Here is a 23195-nt window from a genome sequence, read left to right on the forward strand (position 1 = left end):
AAATGCCATAAATGTAAATGTAAATGTAGAGCCAGTGTAGAGAGGTGGAGCCATTCTAGAGAGGAGGAGACAGTGTAGAGAGGTGGAGCCATTCTAGAGAGGAGGAGCCAGTATAGAGAGGTGGAGCCATTCTAGAGAGGAGGAGCCATTCTAGAGAGGAGGAGCCAGTGTAGAGAGGTGGAGCCATTCTAGAGAGGAGGAGTCAGTGTAGAGAGGTGGAGCCATTCTAGAGAGGAGGAGTCAGTGTAGAGAGGTGGAGCCATTCTAGAGAGGAGGAGCCAGTGTAGAGAGGTGGAGCCATTCTAGAGAGGAGGAGCCAGTGTAGAGAGGTGGAGCCATTCTAGAGAGGAGAAGTCAGTGTAGAGAGGTGGAGCCATTCTAGAGAGGAGGAGCCAGTGTAGAGAGGTGGAACCATTCTAGAGAGGAGGAGCCAGTGTAGAGAGGTGGAACCATTCTAGAGAGGAGGAGCCAGTGTAGAGAGGTGGAGCCATTTTAGAGAGGAGGAGTCAGTGTAGAGAGGTGGAACCATTCTAGAGAGGATTAGGAAAGAGAAGTATATGCTTACTTGTGTGGATTTGACTCTGCCTGACAAATGGGGTGTAATCTTAAAGATTAGATTTCCTGTGCTATAATGGAGTGTTTTGAGTGGCTACTTTGCTTTGCATTCAGAATTGTACTGCCCATCTTGACTGTGTAATACTTATTGTAATCTTATTCAGCCATTCAAGGTTTTAGTCCTAGATTTTATTTTGACAGACTGCACAGTTTGACTGCACAGTCTCCAACTGTCTTTCTCTCCTACTGTCTCTCTCTCTCTCCAACTGTCTCTCTCCCTCTCCTACTGTCTCTTCCTCACTCTCCCACTCTTTCTCCTACTCTTTCTCTTTCTCCCTCTCTCCCTCTGTCTTTCTCTCTCTCTTTCTCTCTACCTGTTACTAATGGCGCTCATGCTCACCTTTCTGGATGTCATATCTCCTGTATTCATTTAATCTGCCTGAGCTGAAATGAAGCAGGAAATATCAAAAGTGCGAGGAGAGGCTTTGAGCGGCAGGACCTACCAAGAAAGACTCACATCCGCTGTGATCTTATTAGGTAAGCCTCACTGTGTGTGTGTGTGTGTATGTGTGTGTGTGTGTGTGTGTGTATGTGTGTCCTATGAAGGCAAATCGTGCCAGGGTAATGAATATATATCATAGATAAGGTCATTCACCCAGCATGAGAACCTACAGCCTTACACACACATACACAGAGAGAGAGAGAGAGAGAGACAGAGACAGAGAGACAGACAGAGAGACAGGAGAGAGAAGAGAGGGAGAAAGATTAACCCTTTTTTTGTTATTGCTTTCTTGTGTGGTTGCATAGCTACTGTATTCCAAAGATTGAAATTGATTGTTTAACCAGTCATGTCAGTGCTGAAACAGTGGGGGCGTGGCCAGCATTCACCATGCAGAAACAGTGGGGGTGTGGCCAGCATTCACCATGCTGAAATAGTGGGGGCATGGCCAGCATTCATAACTCCTACATAGTGAGGGTGTGGCATTTGTAATGTTTTGTAATTTGTCATGTTTCTGATGATCTGCTGCTATGTGTGGCATCACAAGACCTCACTGACCTTCTGACCTTTACTGACCTTCACTGGCTGTCCAGTAAAATGCTGGAGCTGCAACAAACAGGCACTTTGTGCTCTCTCCCTGCTTTGTGCTGTCTCCCTATTATGTCCTGGCTCCCTGCTTTGTGTTGTCTCGCTGCTATGTGCTGTCTCCCTGCGTTGGCTTGTACCCTGTGCCCAGAGCTAGTGTGAAGAGACATCATCATGTTCGCTGTCTGCTCACATCAAAACCTCAAAACAGGAACTTTGGTGTAACAGAGGAAGTTCCTCAAAACTGCACTTCCATTCTTCTGACTGCAGCTCAGAGAACAGCTGCCCTGTGTGTGTGTGTGTGTGTGTGTGTGTGTGTGTGTGTGTGTGTGTGTGCGTGCGTGCGCGCGCGCGAGTGCGCGTGAGTGTGTGTGTGTGTGTTCCTTCTCTAGGTCTCCCACCTGTGGTGTTCCAGATGATTTAATTGAAGGTAAAAGCAGGTTGCAGTCTTTAGCCTGGTTTATACTTTCGCGAGCGACCGTAGCGCGCGACTCCGCCCACCTCGCGCGACCCTGCGCGAGCGGTGTAGGCGTTTATACTTTCGCGAACGTCGCGAGCCACGCTGCAGTGTTCTCCGAAACGATAGGTGGCGATAGGTGGCAGTGGAGAATAAAAAACCCCTCCAAAACCGGGGAAAGAACATTTTTACCTGACCAGAGACCGTATATATACACATCAGGCATCAAACGTAATTACGGCTTTGCAGTGTTGTCCGAAACGATACGTTAAAGCCTGGTTTATACTCGACGCGCCGCGAGCGGCGCGAGGGTCCGCGCGGCGAAAATGACGTAATCGCTGTGGCTCCGCCCGTGCGCGAGGGCCTCGCGCGCTGTCGCGGCGCGAGGTCGTGCACCTCTCGAATTTTGTAACTTCGCGCGCGCGCCGCGCTTCAGCGCGATGGACAAAGTCATGTTTGCCGGGTTCATACACCTTTATAAGGTGGAATTAAAGCACTTGTACGTCACTTTAAATGTCCATTTCAATATTTCCCAGCACGTTAAACTTAATTAAGTTAAATATTTATACATATACTCGAAATGAATCGAAATAATTCGCTTTTTCTATCACATTAGTTTATGGTTGTTTATTTTCAAAACGCCCAATCTTAACGTCTTCACGTTCTCTCATGTTTCGCCCTGGAATTACAAGAGGCTCGTATTTGTTAACGTATCGTTTCGGACAACACTGCAAAGCCATATTTACGTTTGATGCCTGATGTGTTTAAATACGGTCTCTGGTCAGGTAAAAATGTTCTTTCCCCGGTTTTGCAGGGTTTTTTTATTCTCCACTGCCACCTATCGCCACCTATCGTTTCGGAGAACACTGCAGCGACGCTCGCGACGTTCGCGAAAGTATAAACGCCTACACCGCTCGCGCAGGGTCGCGCGAGGTGGGCGGAGCCGCGCGCTACGGTCGCTCGCGAAAGTATAAACCAGGCTTAACAAATACGAGCCTCTTGTAATTCCAGGACGAAACATGAGAGAACGTGAAGACGTTAAGATTGGGCGTTTTGAAAATAAACAACCATAAACTAATGTTATAAAAAAGCGAATTATTTTGATTCATTTCGAGTATATGTATAAATATTTAACTTAATTAAGTTTAACGTGCTGGGAAATATTGAAATGGACCTTTAAAGTGCCGTACAAGTGCTTTAATTCCACCTTGTTTAGGTGTATGAACCCTGCAAACATGACTTTGTTCATCGCGCTGAAGCGCGGCGCGCGATTCGAGAGGTGCACGACCTCGCGCGAGGCCCTCGCGCACGGGCGGAGCCACAGCGATTACGTCATTTTCGCCGCGCGGACCCTCGCGCATACTTGACGCGCCGCGAGCGGCGCGAGGGTCCGCGCGGCGAAAATGACGTAATCGCTGTGGCTCCGCCCGTGCGCGAGGGCCTTGCGCGCTGTCGCGGCGCGAGGTCGTGCACCTCTCGAATTTTGTAACTTCGCGCGCGCGCCGCGCTTCAGCGCGATGGACAAAGTCATGTTTGCCGGGTTCATACACCTATACAAGGTGGAATTAAAGCACTTGTACGTCACTTTAAAGGTCCATTTCAATATTTCCCAGCACGTTAAACTTAATTAAGTTAAATATTTATACATATACTCGAAATGAATCGAAATAATTCGCTTTTTTATCACATTAGTTTATGGTTGTTTATTTTCAAAACGCCCAATCTTAACGTCTTCACGTTCTCTCATGTTTCGCCCTGGAATTACAAGAGGCTCGTATTTATTAACGTATCGTTTCGGACAACACTGCAAAGCCGTAATTACGTTTGATGCCTGATGTGTATATATACGGTCTCTGGTCAGGTAAAAATGTTCTTTCCCCGGTTTTGCAGAGGTTTTTTATTCTCCACTGCCACCTATCGCCACCTATCGTTTCGGAGAACACTGCAGCGTGGCTCGCGACGTTCGCGAAAGTATAAACGCCTACACCGCTCGCGCATATGGAAAAGAAACAGTGCCAATTCGAAATGTAATCGCTACTAGGCAAAAATGGAAATGCAATCCACAAAATGCATTGCTTTTCCATACAAACATGCAGAATACGTGCCACAATGAAATGCAAAAGCACTATTACATTACGTTTCAATGCACTTTATCTCTTTATTGAAAAACAATACACAAGAATTACCATTCAAAACCAAAACGCTGAATTTGTGCCAGAATTGAATATAATACAGCTCGAAATGTAATCACGGCACCGAGGTATTGCTTTTCACCGTACGGTATTTCTGACATAAATGTCTCCTTTAAATGTAATGATCACGAGATTGATTTAAACACTGATGTGATGAAAACATGCCACAATGAAAAGTAAAAGCTCCAGTGTGTGTGGATTTGTATTTAAAGAAAGAAACGCTGAATTCGTGCCAGAAGCCACCTTGAAATGCAATCGACTGAACGTCATTGTATTCCACTGTGTCTCTGCAAAGCTGTGTTTGTGCCAGAATGAAATCTAATCACTGTCCAATAGGAACGCTCGCCTGAATTTGGGGCGGGGCTTAGACTCCAGTCAGAAGCAATCGCTCGTAGTTGGACTTGAAAGCAGCAGAAATGTCTTCACGACAGAAATAAAATAGGAAATAAACAGTCTAATTGGACAAATTGAGGCTGGTGCAGTTACAGACGATTACGTGCTTAACTTAATTAAGCTGAAGGTGCTGGACAATATTGAAAACGGACCTTGAAAGTGTCGTACATGTGCTTGAATTCCACCTTGTAAAGGTGGATGAACCCTGCAAACAGCGCTGAAGAGCGGACCGTCACCTCGACCCGCCACAGCGGAGCCCCCGCGATTGCTACCCGCATTTTCCAGATTATAAACCGCTACTTATTCCCTCACGCTTTGAACCATGCGACTTATAATGAGGTGTGGCTTTTCTGTTGATGTTTCTTCACCCGTCAGGGGTGGAACAGAAAGTTAATCAGGTGGTAGGACAAAGTGGTAAATCAAAGAAGAAAGTGCTCATTTTCATTTAACTCATGCAAGCAGCAGGCACGACGGAGAATTTTTTTCAAACGAACTTGTTGTGTCGAATTCTGACACCCCTAGTTTGCACACGCATAAAAACACTACAGATGATATTCCGGAGTTACAGTGATTTTAACTTAGTTCATTGAGCACTCTAGTTTTGTCCTAACTAGATATTTAGACATAATACTGCTGTAATACTGCAAAGTCGTGGTTAGAGGTGAACTTCGTATAGCCAGTGTGTATTTTATTTAACACCCTTGAGCAGTGGCGTGCACACATAGACATCAGGTGGTGCTAAAGCACCACCAACTCTGTCCTTTATCAACGAAAGTGCCCTTTTGAAACTTCGTTTTTTAATAATAATAATTATTATTATTATTATTATCATCATTTTACTGAGGTCGGTTTGAAATGGTCTTTTGAAAACCTGAGCGATTAAAAAAATGCCCTAAAATGAGCCACCACCTCGCACACACCCGACCTCTCTCTTCCTTTAACACCAGATGCGCTGCAGCTGCAGTTCAGTTCAAGGAAGCGTCTTCAGCACAACACGCACGCTCACAGATAGACTTCTTCTCCCGTGCCCCACCAGCCAGGTCACATACACATCAAGTCAAATCGTACCGTTTGCCCTCTAAAGCTGGGCGTACACTGTACGATATTTTAAATCGTGTATTCAGCTCCAACTCAAACTGTACGACTAAATCGCAGGGTTTAAAAGTTCACAGCTCACGATTCATATACTCACACTATACGACCCGACGCTCTCATGCGATCTCACGAAGAGCGATTTGAATTTCAAACATGTTTGATATTCTTGCGACGCTGCGATTTCTGATTGGGAGTTGGTCGTTAGGTGTGAATCGCTCCTCGTTTACCTGTGTAAACTATACGATGCACGACACGCGATTGAGCCGAAACTCGGCCTGATCGCAAAAATAGTCGCACGAGTGAAAAATCGGCTGAAAATGGGCCAAAGATCGCAGTGTACGCCCAGCTTAAGCCCAACGTGAAATCATTTTCTTGTGCTGTAAAATGTCTCATACAGCACCAAACTACTAAGCATTTTTAGCCGACTGGTCACTTGATAAACTAGTCGCACTAGCCCAAATCAGTGATAGATAACGTGAGGACGACCACACACAAATAATTAAGGTAGAGTTTGCAAATCTATGTGTTAAGCTGAACGTTTTCTGTTGTATAGGTTTTGTTAGGCAACATAAATTAACACATTCGTTTATGAAAGAAGAAACGGGAAGTTCCCCAATACCTGTGAAAAATGCCCATCTGCATTCGTGTAATGAAAACACTCAGTAGCCTATAACTCCTTCTCGTACTTTTTGGTCTTTTTACTGTCTTAATTGTAGGCCTATATTATAGATTTACTAATTGGAAAATATATGCAACAAGGCCTGCAGACAGTGGAGGGTAAACAGAAGTTAACTGAAGGACTTAAAAATGACTGTATATATTGGATATGGATTTTATCAGTTGGTGGTGTGACTTTTTTTCCATTGAAAACTCACGTTTAGAGAATGTTACAAATAAAAGTCAAATTTCATTCAACATGTGCTTGTAATGTTTAAAATAATGAAGTGTTCCACGTGCGCTAAAAAGTGCACGTGGAAATGGTTCAGAGGGGCAAGTTGAGTTTTGAGGTTTGCCTGGCCCAGGACCTTACAGGCATACAGCAGGCCTCTGAGCTTGCCCCTCTGAACCATTTCACCTGTGCGCTTTACTCAATATGCCATGTTTCCTGTTAGATTTGAGGCATAAAATGATGCTGGGCCAGGCCAAAATGAGGTTTCTCTTACAGATAGTAACCGTTTACGTATGATGCATGTGTTGCTTGTCTGGCCCGACGCATTATAGGCATACAGCAGGCCTCTGAATTTGCCACTCTGAATCATTTCAGTGCGCTTTCTGTGCGCTTACCTACTCAATATGCTGTGTTTCCAGATATATTTGAGGTATAAAATGATGTTGGATCAAGCTAAAATCAGGTTCCTCTCCAATTTCTCTGGTCCACCATCAATAAGGCCTTCAATAAGAAACCATATAGATACCATAGAAACCATTTAAAATAAGGAATGCTTTCATTATATTTTTATTTTTTTTCTACATTCACAAAATCAGTATCGGAAACAATAACCTCTTAAATGTATGCTCCTATGCTCGTTTGTTTAATCTATCTTTTTTAAACAAAGCGCGCAGCAAACACGCATCGTGAACACAACCTTTTTGAATAAGGAACCAACTTCAGCCGCCGAATAAGGAGCTGCGAATAAGTAACCAAACGAATCTCAAACTGCGAAAATTGTGGAGTGTAGTGGAGTGTAGTGGAGTGTTGTGTACGATAAGCTCATCTCGGCAACGCGATCGCCAGAGCCGGAGTGGCTAATCGGGAGATTCGGGAGGATTCCCGATGGGCCGGCTCATGTCAGTCTCTAGTTTGGGCCGATTGGGGGGGGGAAATAATTTTGGGCCGGATTTGGGCATGAAACTCCCGGGCTGAAAAAGTGTCCCACTCCGGCCCTGGCGATCGCTCTCTCACGCTCTACGCACGAGAACATTGTTCGTTTTTTTTATACTGTATTTATGCGTAAAAATTAAAGCGTATCTAAATCTAGGTTCACGCTTAAAAACAAAAGCTGCTTTACGACGGACATTGCAGTCTCTAAACCCATCGTTAAGCGGGGACTCATTGTACATTTAACTGAACTGATCAGTTTCTGAACAGTGCCTGACAGTTCAGAGTTCATGCCTGTAAGGTCTTTCGGCCGGTGTTGTGTTGAATTCGTTTATCCGCGCATAAAGACGCTACAGATTATATTGTCGATTTATGTTTCTATGCATAAATAAGAGATAGACTTTAATTATCCATCACAGCAAACGGCACGGAATTATCTATGTCCAAAGCCACACTGGCTCAAGGATGTTAATTATTTTAAATAAAATACACACTGGCTATACGAAGTTCACCTCTGACCACGACTTTGCAGTATTACAGCAGTATTATGTCTAAATATCTAGTTAGGACAAAACTAGAGTGCTCAATGAACTAAGTTAAAATCACTGTAACTCCGGAATATCATCTGTAGTGTTTTTATGCGTGTGCAATATGCATTTTCGTTTGAAAAAAATTCTCCGTCGTGCCTTCTGCTTGCATGAGTTAAATGAAAATGAGCACTTTCTTCTTTGATTTACCACTTTGTCCTACCACCTGATTAACTTTCTGTTCCACCCCTGACGGGTGAAGAAACATCTGCAGAAAAGCCACACCTCATTATAAGTCGCATGGTTCAAAGCGTGAGGGAATAAGTAGCGGTTTATAATCTGGAAAATGCGGGTAGCAATCGCGGGGGCTCCGCTGTGGCGGGTCGAGGTGACGGTCCGCTCTTCAGCGCTGTTTGCAGGGTTCATCCACCTTTACAAGGTGGAATTCAAGCACATGTACGACACTTTCAAGGTCCATTTTCAATATTGTCCAGCACCTTCAGCTTAATTTAGTTAAGCACGTAGTCATCTATAACTGCACCAGCCTCAATTTGTCCAATTTGACTGTTTATTTCCTCTTTTATTCTGTCGTGAAAAGACATTTCTGCTGCTTTCAAGTCAAACTACGAGCGATTGCTTCTGACTGGAGTCTAAGCCCCGCCCTAAATTCGGCGAGCGTTCCTATTGGACAGTGATTAGATTTCATTCTGGCACAAACACAGCTTTGCAGAGACACAGTGGAATACAATGACGTTCAGTCGATTGCATTTCAAGGTGGCTTCTGGCACGAATTCAGCGTTTCTTTCTTTAACACTAGAGCTCCTAGAGAAGCGAAAAATTTCACAGGGCTTGGTAGGGTCCATGTAGCCCACTCCCCTGCTGTGAAGGGATTAACGCCCATTGTCTTGGTAATGCGGTGGAAGCGGCTCACCCCCAGCTCATACGCCTGCCAAAGCACAAGCTGGCTCACCTCCAAGCTCATATGACCAAAACACCAAACGTGATACTTCACGAAAAAGTTGAAGTTACAAGCAGACTGTATGTTACCGATACTACAACAAACGGCAGAAAATTTGTAGACTCGTGTTTCAAAAGTTACAATTCAATCGCACGTAGAGACGACAGTTTCTCGAATGAGTCCCGTCAAACAATAAAAAAAAATAAAAATGTTTGAATCTTTGTATATTTCATATACTATACTATATAATATTTGTTGTAATCAAACACTTTCTGTTTCCGCGTTTGAATTCGCGTTTGAAAAGCTAAGAAATTATATGGCGCAATTAGCTTGATGCTAATGTTATATAGGAAATCCCATATCATTGCTAGCGAAAATTAGCATGGTCGCGTTGCATCACTGCATCACTGATAAATGTTGTGATCTAAACAGCAGGCTGGAAAAGGAGAGGAAAAGACAGGAAAACAAATTCATGTGCTCTCTATCTATCTATATATCTATCTATCTATCTATCTATCTATCTATCTATCTATATTTGTGTTAGAAGCATTTGATAGAAGCATTTGTGTTTCTGCTTGTTTGTGATCTAAACAGCAGGCTTGAATCTTGTTCTTTGTACATTTCTCATACTATCTATCTATCTATCTATCTATCTATCTATCTATCTATCTATCTATCTATCTATCTATCTATCTATATTTGTGTTAGAAGCATTTGATAGAAGCATTTGTGTTTCTGCTTGTTTGTGATCTAAACAGCAGGCTTGAATCTTGCTCTTTGTACATTTCTTATACTATCTATCTATCTATATTTGTGTTAGAAGCATTTGATAGAAGCATTTGTGTTTCTGCTTGTTTGTGATCTAAACAGCAGGCTTGAATCTTGCTCTTTGTACATTTCTTATACTATCTATCTATCTATCTATCTATCTATATTTGTGTTAGAAGCATTTGATAGAAGCATTTGTGTTTCTGCTTGTTTGTGATCTAAACAGCAGGCTTGAATCTTGCTCTTTGTACATTTCTTATACTATCTATCTATCTATCTATCTATCTATCTATCTATCTATATTTGTGTTAGAAGCATTTGATAGAAGCATTTGTGTTTCTGCTTGTTTGTGATCTAAACAGCAGGCTTGAATCTTGCTCTTTGTACATTTCTTATACTATCTATCTATCTATCTATCTATCTATCTATCTATCTATCTATCTATATTTGTGTTAGAAGCATTTGATAGAAGCATTTGTGTTTCTGCTTGTTTGTGATCTAAACAGCAGGCTTGAATCTTGCTCTTTGTACATTTCTTATACTATCTATCTATCTATCTATCTATCTATCTATCTATCTATCTATCTATCTATCTATCTACCTATCTATCTATCTATCTATCTATATTTGTGTTAGAAGCATTTGGTAGAAGCATTTGTGTTTCTGCTTGTTTGTGATCTGTGACTTCTGGGTGCAGAGACTTTCTGGGTGAGGCTGCTGCCTCAGTCTTGCTCTGTGAATTAACATAATAAAGGGTGATGTTTGGCTTTGCTAATTGCTGGCAAGAAGGAGAAGAAGGAGGGGTGATGTCCTCAGAATCCTGAATTCTCAGGAGCCCTAGTGTTAAATACAAATCCACACACACTGGAGCTTTTACTTTTCATTGTGGCATGTTTTCATCACATCAGTGTTTAAATCAATCTCGTGATCATTACATTTAAAGGAGACATTTATGTCAGAAATATCGTACGGTGAAAAGCAATACCTCGGTGCCGTGATTACATTTCGAGCTGTATTATATTCAATTCTGGCACAAATTCAGCGTTTTGGTTTTGAATGGTAATTATTGTGTATTGTTTTTCAATAAAGAGATAAAGTGCATTGAAACGTAATGTAATAGTGCTTTTGCATTTCATTGTGGCACGTATTGTGCATGTTTGTATGGAAAAGCAATGCATTTTGTGGATTGCATTTCCATTTTTGCCTAGTAGCGATTACATTTCGAATTGGCACGGTATCTTTTCCATACGCGCAGGGTCGCGCGAGGTGGGCGGAGTCGCGCGCTACGGTCGCTCGCGAAAGTATAATAAAGCCTGGTTTATACTTTCGCGAGTGACTGTAGCGCGCGGCTCCGCCCACCTCGCGCGACCCTGCGCGAGCGGTGTAGGCGTTTATACTTTCGCGAACGTCGCGAGCGTCGCTGCAGTGTTCTCCGAAACGATAGGTGGCGATAGGTGGCAGTGGAGAATAAAAAACCTCTGCAAAACCGGTGAAAGAACATTTTACCTGACCAGAGACCGTATATATACACCAGGCATCAAACATAAATATGACTTTGCAATGTTGTCCGAAACTATATGTGGTAGTATAAAGAAACACCCCTCAAAAAAGGGAATGAACATTTACCTGACGCATTTTAATGTTGCTTTGTGTTTCAGGTTTGAAAAGTGCTGGAATTTAGGCTAAAGTACATTAAAATGTTGAAATTACGTTAACAAATACGAGCCTCTTGTAATTCCAGGACGAAACATGAGAGAACGTGAAGACGTTAAGATTGGGCGTTTTGAAAATAAACAACCATTAAATAATGTGATAAAAAAGCGAATTATTTCGATTCATTTCGAGTATATGTATAAATATTTAACTTAATTAAGTTTAACGTGCTGGAAAATATTGAAATGGACCTTTAAAGTGACGTACAAGTGCTTTAATTCCACCTTGTATAGGTGTATGAACCCGGTGTTCTGGAAATCTGTGCTACCCCTCGAGCTGTCCTACCTTGGGCTACTGCGCATGCGCATGCTAAGATTACGTCACTCTCAGCGCACATGGCGCACACCCGTAGCGCAAAATTATAGACATATCTATCGATTCTTGCTACCATGTCAAAATGTAGTACCACAGCAGTAGCTGTACGTACGATCATGTTATAGGCTATATGACCTTATCCGAACGTGCTTCTACCATTGATACTGTATGTACGATCATTTAATAGGCTATATTACCTTATATGAACGTGCTTGTACCATTAATACTGTAGGTACGATCATTTTATAGGCTACATTACCTTATCCAAACATGCTTCTACCATTAATACTGTAGGTACGATCATTTTATAGGCTACATTACCTTATCCAAACATGCTTCTACCATTAATACTGTAGGTACGATCATTTTATAGGCTACATTACCTTATCCAAACATGCTTCTACCATTAATACTGTAGGTACGATCATTTTATAGGCTACATTACCTTATCAGAACGTGCATCCAACATTAATACTGTAGGTAGGTACGATCATATTATAGGCTACATTACCTTATCCGAACGTGCTTCTAGCATTAATACTGTACGTACGATCATTTAATAGGCTACATTACCTTATTTGAACATGCTTCTGCCATTAATATTGTAGGTATGATCATGTTATAGGCTATATTACTTTATCCGAACGTGCTTCTAGCATTAATACTGTAGGTACGATCATTTTATAGGCTACATTACCTTATAAGAACGTGCGTACAGCATTAATACTGTAGGTACGATCATTTTATAGGCTATATTACCTTATAAGAACGTGCGTACAGCATTAATACTGTAGGTACGATCATTTTATAGGCTATATTACCTTATCAGAACGTGTGTACAGCATTAATACTGTAGGTACGATCATATTATAGGCTATATTTACCTTATCAGAACGTGCGTACAGCATTAATACTGTAGGTACGATCATATTATAGGCTATATTTACCTTATCAGAACGTGTGTACAGCATTAATACTGTAGGTACGATCATATAGGCTATATTTACCTTATCAGAACGTGTGTACAGCATTAATACTGTAGGTACGATCATATTATAGGCTATATTTACCTTATCAGAACGTGTGTACAGCATTAATACTGTAGGTACGATCATTTTATAGGCCACATTACCTTATCAGAACGTGCATCCAGCATTAAAACAGTAGGTACGATCATTTTATAGGCTACATTACCTTATCAGAACGTGTGTACAGCATTAATACTGTAGGTAGGTATGATCATTTTATAGGCTATATTACCTTATCCGAACGTGCTTCTACCATTAATAAAATCACAAGTCATTATTGAAACAATGCACTGGAGCAAAACAAATTTTAATTATACATTATGATACAGTTATTGCAAATTATTCTAGAATAAAACTGTGAACATTAAAAATACTACAAAAATAACACTGCAGTCTTGGTCTCTCAGCGTTGGTCTGTTAAAATTTCTGTACTGCATCGGTAGTTGTACCATTTCTGTTATGTTCTTGTCGTCAGCATCACCTTCTAACATGGAGAAATGACAGCGCAAACGTCATGAACGTTACATGGTTATTTACTTGTATTTAAGAAAATTGCTTCAGAAATATAAAATAGCCAAACTGAACGAATGTTAAGCGTTAAGAAGTGCTCGTTTTGAAGTGAATCAACTAAAACCAGTTAGTGTAGGACACTAGAATGAACAGATGGATAACACAATAAAATGCAAAAAGATTTACATTGCAATATGATTAAATACGAGAAATGGGCAAAACTCACCGTTATTCCAAGACAAAAAACAGCTGGTAGCGCAAAATTCTGGGCTACGCTGACAGTGACGTAATCTTAGCATGCGCATGCGCAGTAGCCCAAGGTAGGACAGCTCGAGGGGTAGCACAGATTTTCAGAACACCGGCAAACATGACTTTGTCCATCGCGCTGAAGCGCGGCGCGCGCGCGAAGTTAAGCCTGGTTTATACTCGACGCGCCGCGAGCGGCGCGAGGGTCCGCGCGGCGAAAATGACGTAATCGCTGTGGCTCCGCCCGTGCGCGAGGGCCTCGCGCGCTGTCGCGGCGCGAGGTCGTGCACCTCTCGAATTTTGTAACTTCGCGCGCGCGCCGCGCTTCAGCGCGATGGACAAAGTCATGTTTGCCGGGTTCATACACCTTTATAAGGTGGAATTAAAGCACTTGTACGTCACTTTAAAGGTCCATTTCAATATTTCCCAGCACGTTAAACTTAATTAAGTTAAATATTTATACATATACTCGAAATCAATCGAAATAATTCGCTTTATTATCACATTATTTAATGGTTGTTTATTTTCAAAACGCCCAATCTTAACGTCTTCACGTTCTCTCATGTTTCGTCCTGGAATTACAAGAGGCTCGTATTTGTTAACGTAATTTCAACATTTTAATGTACTTTAGCCTAAATTCCAGCACTTTTCAAACCTGAAACACAAAGCAACATTAAAATGCGTCAGGTAAATGTTCATTCCCTTTTTTTTGAGGGGTGTTTCTTTATACTACCACATATAGTTTCGGACAACATTGCAAAGTCATATTTATGTTTGATGCCTGGTGTATATATACGGTCTCTGGTCAGGTAAAATGTCCTTTCACCGGTTTTGCAGGGGTTTTTTATTCTCCACTGCCACCTATCGCCACCTATCGGTTCGGAGAACACTGCAGCGACGCTCGCGACGTTCGCGAAAGTATAAACGCCTACACCGCTCGCGCAGGGTCGCGCGAGGTGGGCGGAGCCGCGCGCTACAGTCACTCGCGAAAGTATAAACCAGGCTTTACAAAATTCGAGAGGTGCACGACCTCGCGCCGCGACAGCGCGCAAGGCCCTCGCGCACGGGCGGAGCCACAGCGATTACGTCATTTTCGCCGCGCGGACCCTCGCGCCGCTCGCGGCGCGTCAAGTATAAAGCCTGGTTTATACTTTCGCGAGTGACTGTAGCGCGCGGCTCCGCCCACCTCGCGCGACCCTGCGCGAGCGGTGTAGGCGTTTATACTTTCGCGAACGTCGCGAGCGTCGCTGCAGTGTTCTCCGAAACGATAGGTGGCGATAGGTGGCAGTGGAGAATAAAAAACCTCTGCAAAACCGGTGAAAGAACATTTTACCTGACCAGAGACCGTATATATACACCAGGCATCAAACATAAATATGACTTTGCAATGTTGTCCGAAACTATATGTGGTAGTATAAAGAAACACCCCTCAAAAAAGGGAATGAACATTTACCTGACGCATTTTAATGTTGCTTTGTGTTTCAGGTTTGAAAAGTGCTGGAATTTAGGCTAAAGTACATTAAAATGTTGAAATTACGTTAACAAATACGAGCCTCTTGTAATTCCAGGACGAAACATGAGAGAACGTGAAGACGTTAAGATTGGGCGTTTTGAAAATAAACAACCATTAAATAATGTGATAAAAAAGCGAATTATTTCGATTCATTTCGAGTATATGTATAAATATTTAACTTAATTAAGTTTAACGTGCTGGAAAATATTGAAATGGACCTTTAAAGTGACGTACAAGTGCTTTAATTCCACCTTGTATAGGTGTATGAACCCGGCAAACATGACTTTGTCCATCGCGCTGAAGCGCGGCGCGCGCGCGAAGTTACAAAATTCGAGAGGTGCACGACCTCGCGCCGCGACAGCGCGCGAGGCCCTCGCGCACGGGCGGAGCCACAGCGATTACGTCATTTTCGCCGCGCGGACCCTCGCGCCGCGTCGAGTATAAACCAGGCTTAAACCAGGCTTAAACCAGGCTTAAACCAGGCTTAAACCAGGCTTTAACCAGGCTTAAACCCGGCTTTTCCCTGCAGTCGTCAGTGTGGAGTATCAAACTGTGCGTTCACACCGAAAGCGACGAGAGTGACACGGCGACCGGAAGTCATTCATTTTCAATGAGAGTGAGCGACACCCAGCGGCGCGACGCGAAGTGAGCGATTCGAGCGACGCGAACAAGTTGAGCTTGGCTCAACTTTATGCAAATGAGCAGTGACGCGCGGCGGCGACTACCAATCAGAAAGTATGTTTGCACCCTCCTCCGAAACCGCACCTCTGACTTTGGTTCCTACTGATTATTTGTTCCGATTGCAAAATGGAGGAGAGATTAATAGTGGCTGTCTCTGGATGTCCCGCACTTTACGATGTTTATTTTTGGAGGGAATACTGTTCATTTGTTAAAAAATATCTGCAATAAATTAGCGTATACCCTATTATTGGTTATGATTTTTTAAATTCCTGTTTGATCTTCGGGTCTGGGGTAAAAAGTAAAAAAAATACATAAACATTTTAGGTTTATATACTATATGTGTTTTATACACACACTATGTTTTATACACGCACTCCTTTATAATCGTGTGTCCTGTAATCAATAGATTAAAATAAATACTGCGTCCTGCTTTAAAAACGTGATTTGCATATCTGTCACGTGCTGCATGCAGGCGTGATGTTGGACGACTCGGCGACGGAGAGCGATTTTATCGCTTTCGGTGTGAACGCACAGTCAAAGGTAAACATAGCTGTTTCAGCAGGGGTGTGAGAAATGGGAGTGTGGTTTAATGTGGGGGTGTGGTTTGTGTGGGTTTGGTTTATGTGGGGCTGTGGTTTATGAGGGCTGTGGTTTAAGTGTGGGTGTGGTTTAATGTGGGGTTGTGGTTTATGTGGGGGTTGACTTTTTCTCCCCCTCCTCTAAATATGCTTAGGTGGCTGTAAAATTGTTATTTTGAGTCTCTCTCTCTGCCTCGCTCTATCCCCATCTCTGTCACACACACACACGCACACACACACACACACACCCACACATACACACACACACACCCACACACACACACACACACACACACACACACATACACACACACGTGTAGGCTTTTTAGGAAGTTGGTTGGTGTTGTCATAATCTCGGTCCTTATCGTCCCTTCACACCAACCTGTTAGACAAGAAAGTAATTTCTGTTGTTCTGAACATGCATAGTACACACACAATACCTAGAGATTTATTTTTGTTTCTTGACTCTTGTAACTAAACAAGTCTAACCTACTGCAGTTATTCTGAGTGGTTGGAGCTCCAGGACTCTCAAGAGACCAAGAGAGAGAGAAGGAGTGAGAGAGATACAAACAGAGAGAGCGGGAGAGTGAAGGAAAGAGAGATAGACAAAGAAAGAAAACTTGGAGAAGTACAGAGAGAGAAACTGAGACAGAGACAGTGAAAGTCAGTCAGAGAGAGTGAGACAGACAGTGAAAGAAAGACAGATACAGAGAAGAGAGAGATACACAGAGAGAGCAAGAGAGAGATAGAGAGAGACAGAGAGATACAGAGAGAGAGAGAGACAGAGAGATACAGAGAGAGAGAGAGATGTAAATTGTCAAACTTTCTATCTGCTAAACTTTGGTTACCCTTCTGTGCATCATTTTCCAACATAGCTACGTGTATCTATAATCTCCATCTATCAAATCTTTCACTTCTGCTGTAGCAGCACTGTTGGTGTGTTGTGTCGAGATTGTATTTTTGAACTCAAAGCTCTCTCTCTCCAGAGAAACAGAAAGAACAAAGAAGTGTTGTTAAAATATTCAAAACACACAGGCAACACACACATCTGAATCAATCAGTTCATTGAACTCCATTCAGCCCTGTACCCAGAATTCTCACAATTCAACTCTGTACCCAGAATTCCTTGCATTCCAGCCTTTGTCCAACATCTGTGACTACAAATTAGTCTGGATGCCATAGCCACCTATTCTGGTTTAGGGTTAACCCTAACCCTAACCTCGTTCTGGTCCCAGACGTGAATCCAGACAGAGATCTTTTGACTCATATCCTGTGTTTGACCACAGCTGACCACTGTGTTTGACCACACAGACTCCTGTAGCTGTACTCCTGGTGTGCCATACTTCTGATTAAGCTACCCCCAAACCAGAAAGAGAGAGAGAGAGAGAGAGAGAGAGAGAGAGAGTGTGTTTTGGTGAGATGGGTGTTAAGTAAACAAATTGTACCTGTCATCTGCCATGATACTGTCTCACCTATTTATTCTATAGAGAAATAGTGAAAGAAAACTCTCTCCCTGTGTGTGTGCATCTGTCTCTCTCTCTCTCTCTCCCCACATGTGTGTATGCATCTGTCTCTCTCCCTGTGTGCGTGTGCATCTGTGTTTCTCTCCCCACACGTGTGTGTTCATCTGTGTCTCTCTCTCCCCCATGTGTGTCCATCTGTCTCTCTCTATCTCCCATGTGTGTATCTGTCTGTCTTTGTCCCATGTGTGCATGTCTGTCTGTCTGTTTTCCTGTACACCTGTCTCTCTCTCTGTCATTACCATCAACTGATGGAAGAAGTGTTGGCACTAGTGGGAGCTCTGTTCATCATGATGTAGATCACTGCTGTCAACACACAACCTTTAAACTAAAAAGCAGTTAATATCATTAGATTGGTCTAAAGTTCACTTTTGTCTTTGTGTGTGTGTGTGTGTGTGTGTGTGTGTGTGTGTGTGTGTGTGTGTGTGTGTGTGTGTGTGTGTATGTGTGTGCATGCATGCTTCTGAGCTATTAAACAAAAATACCACAGTTTGTAAAATGACCTACATTGCTCATACTTTGCTTTCTTCATAGTATGTGGACACACACACACACACACACACACACACACACACACACACACACACACACACACACACACACACAAATACCCACTGTATAAGTGTATTTTTCATTCAAGAGAGCTGAGCAAGACAATCTCAGCTTCAGCACACATCCCCACACAATATTTAGAAAGGTTGGCCGTCACAGGTCTAATAGGAACCCTACTATATTCACCTCTGTGATTCTGTCTGCAGTGTTTCACACACTCACATACTCTCTCTCCCTCTCTCTCTCTCTCTATCACACACACACACACACACACACACACACACACACACACACACACACACACACACACACACACACACACATTTACAGGATGTGAAATGTTTAGGCCTTTGTGGAATTAAGATTCGTCCTCCATTCTGAGTGTGAGAAACTGAGAAAGAAAATTAGATTTAGAAAACAGATAGTTCTGGTTCTAAAACCTGATTGTCTGAGCCGTTCTACACTGCACTGTAAAATCCACACACACACACACACACACACACACACACACACACACACACACACACACACACACACACACACGCACGCACACACACACACACACCTCATAATGACTGGATTCTGTTTTAATGTGACCCTCCACAGAGTAGGCAACATTTTGCCTTTTTGTTGCTTAGCAACAAAACCAAGTTTGTGGATAACATTGGGAGAAAAATTGTTTATTGTGAATATTGTAAATAAATTAAATTATTTATCGGGCACTGGTGTATATTATCATATTGCTTTTGTGGGGTATTGTAAAAGTAATGAGCTGATCAAGATTAGGACGACCTTGGTCACACTTTGTAGGACAGAAAGGATTCTTTAATAGAATATAGAGAATTATGATGAATTATGACGTCATGAGTACATGAATGTGGACATGGGAGTTAGCATGGACATGAGAGTGGACATGAGTGTGGACATGAGAGTGAGAATGGACATGAGAGTGGACACGAGAGTGAGAGTGGACATGAGAGTGGACATGAGAGTGAGAGTGGACATGAGAGTGAGAGTGGACATGAGTGTGGACAAGAGAGTGGACATGAGAGTGAGAGTGCATGTGAGAGTGAGAGTGCATGTGAGAGTGATATTTGCTTTAAGCATGACGCTGTTTTTGCATCTTTATCTAGATCTAGATGCAGCCATCACAAAAAGAGCCCTAACACTGACCAGTACACCTCCACACACGGACCAGTACACCTCCACACACGGACCAGTATACCTCCCCACACTGACCAGTACACCTCCCAACACAGACCAGCACACCTCCCAACACAGACCAGCACACCTCCCCACACTGACCAGTACACCTCCCAACATGGACCACTACACCTCCCCACACTGACCAGTACACCTCCCAACACTGACCAGTACACCTCCCAACACTGACCAGTACACCTCCACATATGGACCAGTACACCTCCCAACACAGACCAGTACATCTCCCAACACTGACCAGTATACCTACTCACACGGACCAGTACACCTCCCAACACGGACCAGTACACCTCCCAACACGGACCAGTACACCTCCCAACACGGATCAGTACACCTCCCAACATGGACCAGTACACCTCCCAACACGTACCAGTACACCTCCCAACACGGACCAGTACACCTCCCAACACTGACCAGTACACCTCCCAACATGGACCAGTACACCTCCCAACACGTACCAGTACACCTCCCAACACGGACCAGTACACCTCCCAACACTGACCAGTACACGTCCCAACACTGACCAGTACACCTCCCAACACTGACCAGTACACCTCCCCACACTGACCAGTACACCTCCCAACATGGACCAGTACACCTCCCAACACTGACCAGTACACCTCCCAACATGGACCAGTACACCTCCCAACATGGACCAGTACACCTCCCAACATGGACCAGTACACCTCCCAACATGGACCAGTACACCTCCCAACATGGACCAGTACACCTCCCAACACTGACCAGTACACCTCCCAACACTGACCAGTACACCTCCCAACATGGACCAGTACACCTCCCCACACTGACCAGTACACCTCCCAACACTGACCAGTACACCTCCCAACACTGACCAGTACACCTCCCAACATGGACCAGTACACCTCCCAACATGGACCAGTATACCTCCCCACACTGACCAGTACACCTCCCAACATGGACCAGTACACCTCCCAACACTGACCAGTACACCTCCCAACACTGACCAGTACACCTCCCAACATGGACCAGTACACCTCCCAACACTGACCAGTATACCTACTCACACGGACCAGTACACCTCCCAACATGGACCAGTACACCTCGCAACACTGACCAGTACACCTCCCAACATGGACCAGTATACCTTCCAACACTGACCAGTACACCTCCCAACACTAACCAGTACACCTACTCACACGGACCAGTACACCTCCCAACAAGGACCAGTACACCTCGGAACACTGACCAGTACACCTCCCAACATGGACCAGTACACCTCCCAACACTGACCAGTACACCTACTCACACGGACCAGTACACCTCCCAACATGGACCAGTACACCTCCTCACACTGACCAGTACACCTCCCCACATGGACCAGTACACCTCCCAACACTGACTAGTACACCTCCCAACATGGACCAGTACACCTCCTCACACGGACCAGTACACCTCCACATATGGACCAGTACACCTCCCAACATGGACCAGTACACCTCCCAACATGGACCAGTACACCTCCCAACACTGACCAGTACACCTCCCAACATGGACCAGTATACCACCCAACACTGACCAGTACACCTCCCAACACTGACCAGTACACCTCCCAACACTGACCAGTATACCTACTCACACGGACCAGTACACCTCCCAACATGGACCAGTACACCTCCCAACACGGACCAGTACACCTCCTCACACGGACCAGTACACTTCCACATATGGACCAGTACACCTCCCAACATGGACCAGTACACCTCCTCACACAGACCAGTACACTTCCCCACACGGACCAGTACACCTCCCAACATGGACCAGTATACCTCCCAACACTGACCAGTACACCTCCCAACATGGACCAGTACACCTCCTCACACGGACCAGTACACCTCCCCACACGGACCAGTACACCTCCCAACATGGACCAGTATACCTCCCAACACTGACCAGTACACCTCCCAACACTGACCAGTACACCTCCCAACACTGACCAGTACACCTCCCAACACTGAGCAGTATACCTACTCACACGGACCAGTATACCTACTCACACGGACCAGTACACCTCCCAACACTGACCAGTATACCTACTCACATGGACCAGTACACCTCCCAACACTGACCAGTACACCTCCCAACACTGAGCAATATACCTACTCACACGGACCAGTATACCTACTCACACGGACCAGTACACCTCCCAACACTGACCAGTATACCTACTCACACTGACCAGTACACCTCCCAACACTGACCAGTACACCTCCTCACACGGACCAGTACACCTCCCCACACTGACCAGTACACCTCCCAACATGGACCAGTACACCTCCCAACATGGACCAGTACACCTCCCAACGCTGACCAGTACACCTCCACATATGGACCAGTACACCTCCCCACACTGACCAGTATACCTACTCACACGGACCAGTACACCTCTCAACATGGACCAGTACACCTCCACATATGGACCAGTACACCTCCCCACACTGACCAGTGTAACAGGTACACAGTGAGTGAAGCTAGGCTGAGGTGTACACCTGTCAGCAGCACTTTAAGGGCGTGCGTCTGCTGTTTCACTGGTACACAGAGGACACCGTGGCTGTATTGTGTGACCAGGCTTTGTTCTGCGTGAGAGAGACGTGCTGTATTTAGAGGAAAGAAAAAAGTCAAGCCTATGACTTTTTTTCTGACGTTGTGAAACCCAGAATATCCTCGATACAATAGGGGTGCAATTCCAAGTCTCTCTCCCATTTTATATGTGTGTGTGTGTGTGTGTGTGTGTGTGTGTGTGTGTGAGGACCACAACCTATCTGCACCTGTTCCAACTCCGTCTGTCTCAGGATGTCTGTTCAGCCGGAGGAATTTGATAGCTTCTTCACTCATTGCTTTGAGAGTTTGGTTTCTGTTATTGTTGAGGACTGCTTTTGATCCACCCTGCCCCCTGCTGTCGGCTCCTGGTAATGACGCCACCACCCGTCTCAGCTGGACTCTTTTGTTTACACTCCCTGCTTGTTAGCTTCAGTTGGGGAGCTTTAGTGATGTTGGGTGTGTCCACTCTCAGCCATATTCCCATGGTCTTGCTTCGCCCTGTCTGCTGAGGCTGCTGATTGGCTGAGCTGGTGCTTTAGCTGATTCTGTCTTCTTCTTTCTGATGTTTCCACACACTGCAGAAGTATTCTGCTCTATTCTGACTGTCTGTGTTCCTTTGTCTTTCTAAGGTCACTTCCTCCTTGGTCAAGTCTTCCTGGCACAGTCTGTCTGATTATTTCCTCTGTGCACTCACCCTTCCTACTGTGAGCACTGCCCCCAGGACCCCAGCGTGCCACAGAGACCACGCGCTCCAGCTGGCCACTGCAAACACACACACACACACACACACACACACACACACACACACACACACACACACACGCGCGCGCGCGCACACACACACGCACACACACACACACGCACGCACACACGCGCACACACACGCACAC

General features: G+C 44.3%; 2 long non-coding RNA genes across 2 annotated transcripts in view; one reads left to right on the forward strand and one right to left on the reverse strand.

Annotated features, from left to right (window-relative positions):
• Positions 1-23195, forward strand: part of LOC143517724 (uncharacterized) — a 137023-nt gene that overhangs the window by 64064 nt on the left and 49764 nt on the right. The window lies entirely within an intron of this gene.
• LOC143516321 (uncharacterized) lies at positions 13193-13771 on the reverse strand. Its single transcript, XR_013131654.1, has 2 exons — positions 13641-13771; positions 13193-13388 (listed from the first exon to the last, which is right to left on the reverse strand). It is a non-coding gene; the product is annotated as an uncharacterized LOC143516321 (long non-coding RNA).

Source organism: Brachyhypopomus gauderio, chromosome 6, assembly GCF_052324685.1.
Source record: "Brachyhypopomus gauderio isolate BG-103 chromosome 6, BGAUD_0.2, whole genome shotgun sequence".
In the NCBI taxonomy this organism is placed as follows: Eukaryota; Metazoa; Chordata; class Actinopteri; order Gymnotiformes; family Hypopomidae; genus Brachyhypopomus; species Brachyhypopomus gauderio.